This window comes from Curcuma longa, chromosome 7 (genome assembly GCF_044706935.1).
Source record: "Curcuma longa cultivar G26 ecotype Majalengka, Jawa Barat chromosome 7, ITB_CL_G26_1.1, whole genome shotgun sequence".
NCBI lineage: Eukaryota > Viridiplantae > Streptophyta > Magnoliopsida > Zingiberales > Zingiberaceae > Curcuma > Curcuma longa.
The window spans coordinates 2,471,582-2,478,183 of record NC_133867.1 but is presented as its reverse complement, the minus strand read 5'-3'; positions in this window follow the sequence as shown (position 1 = coordinate 2,478,183).

Sequence of the window (6,602 nt, the reverse complement as noted above, 5' to 3'; positions counted from 1 at the left end):
GTGAGTCCTTAGTTGAGTTACTTGATTCCATTTAACTGTTTCTGAATTTTACTGTTCCGTATCAAGGAATCAGATTTTGTATTAGATTTACGATGGTTTAATTTCTTAGCCTAGTTCTTAAACCAATTGGAGTTTGTAGTCAATTACATTTCATTCATTCCCTTAGTTGAATTCATATTTCCCTGAATTTAGGTTAATGTTCCATGTTACTGTTTCGTGCCAATTCGTGGTATTGTTTCCTTCGATCTGAATTCATGTTTCTTGCTTGGTAGTATCAGTTTCAAGAATACGTTTCATTTCATTTGCAATTCATTTGAAAACATCAACAAATCCAAAATCCATTTCATTTATAAAGAAAATCCAAAAATACAACACCCAAGCTCAATTTAAGCAATTATCTACTAGTCCTTGGAAAAATACGACTCGAGGCCCCTATACTTCATTTGTTTGAATTTATTATGGGTTTTCGATAAATTTAAATCAATTTGCAACCTTATTCGTGACATATTAAAGCTAGGGTTGTCAGTGAATCCTCTGTGGGCTATTCAAACGCCTTCGAACACTTTGACTTATACCCATTCATCCCAGGTCCACACCTCCTCGGAGATATTTGCTTAAGATGTCAAAGTATAAGCCTCCATGATCAGAGTTACTTGAATACCGTAAGTCTAAGGAAACTAGCATTTAAGCTGCACTGAGATCTTCATTGACATATGTATAAAATCATATGAAATCCCACGGTAAGCCACTCCAATGAACTAGTTACTTTTAACTAGCATCTACATTTAACTCTCAACATTCAATGTCTCCAGCCAGCAAGATCAGCTGCTTGGTAAACCAAGGAGTTTAAAACGTGCTAGTCTTAATAGAATCGATGACGTTCGTATTCATCAATTCCTCGACTAGGGATAATTTTAATACATTTATAAATGCACATGTAGAGATGCTCACTAGTTGTGATTCAATCATAAATTTTCTCTTATGTTATAAATCATATTGCAGACATTCAGTAAATGAGTTTAAGATCTAATCAAACACATATAAAATGTGCACTCAAATAGTTAATTATTATTTATCCAATAAATAGTATAACTGTAAGGCGATTACCTTAGCACACCTCTCAAATATAATAATTAGTAGGTCAATAATGATCAAATGCTTTGCAGTTGGTAAATGTCCAAGCTAGTTAAAGGATGATCTAATGCTTGACAATTGGTGTAAAGTCCAAACAGGTTAAGAGTGATCGGATGTCTAATAAAGGGAGGGTCTAAGTCGATCTAAGGAGGACCAAATGCTTGGTAATAAAAAAAATCCTAGAAAAGTAAATTTTAGATAGAGAAAAATTTTAGAGGAGTGAACTCTAAGCAAAATGAAAATCATTGGAAGTGAACTCTAGGTAGAGGGAAGTCTTAGAGTAATGAACTTTAAGGAAAGAGAAACTCATAGAAGAGGGGACTTTAACGCTCTGTTTGGGAGGAGGTGATGGAAGGTGAGGGAAGGGGAGGAAAGGGTAAGCAAGGGGAAGGAGAATTTTGGCCCTATTTGGAATGGAGTGAGTTAAGGAGGGGAAAGATAAGAGAAGGGTAAGTTTCACCCTTGCATGTTCACGAATCGATATAATTTCTTACGCTCTAATTTGGGATGTAAGGAAGGGAGAGGGCGGAACTCCTGAAAAATATTTGTATTTCAAGTGTTATTCCTATTTTAAAATCTTGAATTCCCAGATTGACTCTTCTGTTTATGTATTTTATTTTTTATATCGTTGCTCCTCACACAACGAGGGTCGTCACCACCCAAATGCGATGCTAGATCCTGGCACATCCATGATCTAACATGACCCTCGCGTCCATATCTTCTTCTGAAGGAGTCCACACAAAAGGATGACAACCGAGGCGTATAACCCTAATCTTCTGTACTTCTCCTCCGAGGATAGGGACAGGGACTTATCCAAAGAGCATGCATTGTCTTTGTTAGAACCTTCCAGTATCCCAGCTTCTATATGCAATCCTCTGATAGAATTTTTTCGAAAAAATCTTTTTCATCCATAGGTTTAATAAGCTTTACATATTTTTGTCGGTGCAAGGTGTACTAGGTCTGACCCTAGACTTCTCGATATTGGACGATGTACCTAGAGTCTGATATCAGTTCGACCAAGGGTTGTAGTCCAAACAGGACTTAATACTTGGAATGTGAGTGAAGTCTGAGTTAGGTCAGAATTGACCAAATGACTCACGCGAGGAGTGCCTAGGTAGTTAAACTAGGTAGTGTAAGTCATGATCTGGAAGATTGAGCAAGGAAGTCTTTGGTGAGTTGAAGAGCTAGGCAGGAAGAGTCCTGACGGTCGTAGGCTAGGCGAAGGCAAGGCCACGGTTTCGAGGATCAGGCAGAAGTCTTAGCAAGGTCACGTGCACTAGGTCCACTGTCAGCAGGCAATGTTCAGAGGATCGGGAGGCATGACACAAATCCAAGCAGATCAAGAGGATCGGATGCTTAGTGGAAGTCTAGGCGGTCAGGTGGACCGGTAGCCTAGCAGCAAGTCCTAGGGGCCGAGGATCATGGCTAAGCGGAAAGTCTAACAAGTCTGGAGGACTTGTTGACAAAACTCTTCTGAGTGGAGTGAATAAGGGCACGTTTCTAGTGTGAGAAAAATAGGCATCAGGTTACCAGCATCGACCACAAAATCCAAACTAGACCCACAGGGTAAGACTTAAGTTGTTTGTGTGTTTGTATACTTGTCTTACAGGAACCAGGAGCTGGAAGCAAGATGGAGAAAGCATAAGTGAAGCAAACAGAGGCAGCTGAACCAAGCCCGGAGTCAACTCAAGTCAAACCTGAGTCAACTGGATCTAGGCGACTCTATTCAGAATTTAGGGGCCTGGATAGTTCAGGCGCCTCGAAGGTGGATCCAGGCAACTCGATCAGAAGACTCAGCCCGGATAAGATTGAGAAGATCAGATCGGATCATATCTTATCCAGTCGCCTGGATAAGGCTTCCAGTCATCTAAGAAGAGGCTATATAAGAATAGGATGAACGTGCACAACCAGCAACACACCGAGAAATCCTCTTTGATGTGGTGCTACACCTAACGTGAACGGTGTTAGGTTGCAAAGGGCTAAAACATACCTAGATCTCCAAAAACACATGGAAAGATCATGGGTTTTAAAAGGTATGAAGATATCTCCATTGGCGTGAGGCCTTTTGGGGAGAACCCAAGAACAAAGCCATGAAGAAGCTTAGGCTGAGGTGGGCAATATCATGCCATTGTGAAATCTCCCATCGGTACCAAACACAAGTGGATCAGAGCGAGGCCGCTCTTCAACGGACTAACCGCTGAAAGAGTCATAATCCAGATCTAACCATGTGAGTTGAACCTTAAACAAAGGAAGTGGGTGCTTCCATGTCTAAATCAAGAGGACCAGACACTAGGCAGGAAGTCCTAGTTGCGGCTAGGCAGGAAGTCTTAGTAGGTTAGATGGACCGAGGGGCAGAAGTCCTAGTTGCGACTAGGTAGGAAGTCATAGTAGGTCGGGTGGACCGAGGGGCAGAAAGTCCTAGGATCGGGTGGACCGAGGAGCACAGGTCAAACAAAGGCTTTCCGTTTGAGGGGGGCCTGTGGTCTTTTGTTTGAGGGGGGGATTGTTAGGTTGCAAGGGTGCAAACATAGTCCCATATCTAAAACACATGGAAAAGATCATGGGTTTAAAAGGATGAAAAGTATCTCTATTGGAATAAGACCTTTTGGGGAGAAGCCCAAGAACAAAGCCATGAGGGCTTAGACCCAAAGTGGACAATATCATGCCATTGTGGAGATATTTTGATTCCATCGGCACCAACAAACGGGGCCAGGCTCATGCAACCGGAGAAGTTCCAGGAGGAGTGTGCGGTGCTCAGGACTTCCGGATCGGATCTACACTTGTTTGGTTTTTCCTTAATTGTCTTACTTTGTTTTATTTATTATTATATTCTTTATTGGACTGTAAGATGAGTTTCTTCGCCTCCGAACGAACGTTCGGGAAGGAGACCACTAGTGGACGGGTGCCTCCCGTACATAGACCTTGAACGTACTAACCCTGGGGGGTTAGGAACCAAGTAAAATCCGCGAGTTCCTATGCTTATGATCTAATTTCGTTGCATAGTATCTCTGATTGAACGAATGAACAAAAAATGCGACGACCACAGTATTCACCACCCCCTCTAGCGCGCATCCACGATCCTACAATTGGTATCAGAGAAGGTTTGCTCCTGATTGGACTAACTGCCACGGGAGCAAGACGACAAAGATGAAGGGGGAGAAAGGTAATTTTTGTAAAGTTCGCTTTAAATTTTATATAATTTATTTTAAGTGCATAGAGAGAGGGCACTACAAAAATCAATGCCCTACTCGTAAGAATCGGACAGCACCACCGGCGGCAAAGAAACAATCGATGCTAGGAGCCCAGAGAAACAAAGATCACATCAAGTGCCAAAAACGCGGACATTACAAGAATCGGTGCTCGGAGAGGAAGACAGCGGAGAAGAAATCAGAATTAGGGGATGCAATACCGATAAGTTTGTTAAATTATGAAAATACCCCTAAGATGTCGCATGCTAGATTTATTTTTTTTTTAAAATTTAGATAATTTTGTTGAAAATTTAGATAAGTTTGAAAAAGTCAACTTGAAAAATTCAAATTAGATAAAATAAAAAATTTAAATAACTTGAAATTTTCAAATATAGATAATTTAGAAAATTTATATTAATTTAAAATTTTAAATCAAGATAATTTAAATAATTTGACCAATTTAAATTTAAAAAATTTAAATTTAGATAACTCAAATAATTTGACTAATTAGAATTTTACCAATTCAAATAATTCAAAAGAAATTAATTCAAACTTAGAACTTATCAATAATTAAAATCTACCTAATTTGAATAAATTAATTATTAAATTTGAATTAAATAATAATTTGAAAATTTTAAATTTAATAAATTTAATAATTAATAATTTAAATTTAATTAATCTAGATTTAAATTAAATAAATAAAAAATTAGATCAATTCTTTAACTTATTCAACCAAGATAACTTGAATAATTCAACTTTAATTAATTTATTAAATCTGAAAATTAATAAAAATTTAACCAAATAAGATAAAATTAGTAACAATCAAGATAATTGAATAATTTAAATTTACTTAATAATTCAAAATTGATTAATCAAGATAATCCTAATAATAAGAAGAATTCAAAACCCATCAAGATAAATCCTAAAATTAATAATTTAATTATAAAAAATATAATATTAAATATTAAAAATTCTTACAATAAATCTTCAAACTCTAAAAATAATCACTCAAATATATAGATTAAAAATTTAAAATTAAATAATAAAATTAACTATAATCGTATACCTTTTAATCATGAAACAATGAATAATTTTAAGAATTTAAATCCAAAAATTTTAAATTAAATACTAAAATTTTAGAAAATAATTCTAATAATTTTAACAATTCAGATCTAAATCTTAAAGATTTTAATTTAAATTATCATCAAGTTTCATTTAATTATGGAACTTAGCTTAATTTAAAATTAAATCCCCAACCTTAAAAAATTTAAAACTTAAATTCTAAATTCAAAACTAAAATTCAAATTCAAAATTTATCTTAAAATTTAAAAATCAAATTAAAAAAATTATTAATTCAAATCTAAAACTAAATCTATAAATTAATAATTCAAAATTAAACTAATAATCCATGAATAAATCAAAAACAAATTCAAAATTCAAAAATTCAATGTTAAAATCATAAACAAATTAAAAATTCAAAAATTCAACGTTAAATTCAAAAACAATTTAATAAAATAAAAATCAAAATTAATAATTAAAATAAAAAATTATTAAAAGCCATAAACTTAATTATAAAATACTTATAATTATGAAACTAACTTAAAATATTACCTAATGAACTAAATTTTAATAAAATTCAAAGTGTGTCAAAGTTGGTTAAAATATTCGCGGGTCCCAACGAAATGTATCAAATCGAGAATTTGATACATTATTAAAAATAAAAAAAATTACTTGAAATGTTTGATTTATGTATACTTGTCATGTTCATACATATGTCTTATTTTAAATACATATAAATGTCATGTCATCATGTTTATTTACTACTTAGTTTAGAACGGTTAATTAATGATACATGAATGGTTGACACTTGCCAACATAGTACCAGGGTGGGACGAGATGATAGTATGTCAGAAAAATTTAGTCTAGTTGGTCAAGTGGGATAAGAAGTACCTTGCTTGGTGTGCTTAGCTAAGTGAAATTGACCGAAACTACCTCGCCATATCCTAGACTAGTTAGACTAAGACTTCTCAAAAAGTTGATTAAGGTTATAATTTTTTAAAAAGACTTTGTCTAAGGAAGTGATCGTTGTTTCGATAACTAAAAAGGCCCTTGCCTCGCTACGACCTAGAAGCCGATTTTTGAAATGTGGACTTAATTGACTGATGGTTAAACTTGGATATAACACAAGGTCAAACACTCATTAGAACTTAACTTTAAAATTAATAAAAATAAAATTGATAACTCATCTCACATAACCCTTATATGTCATGTACTGAGGCA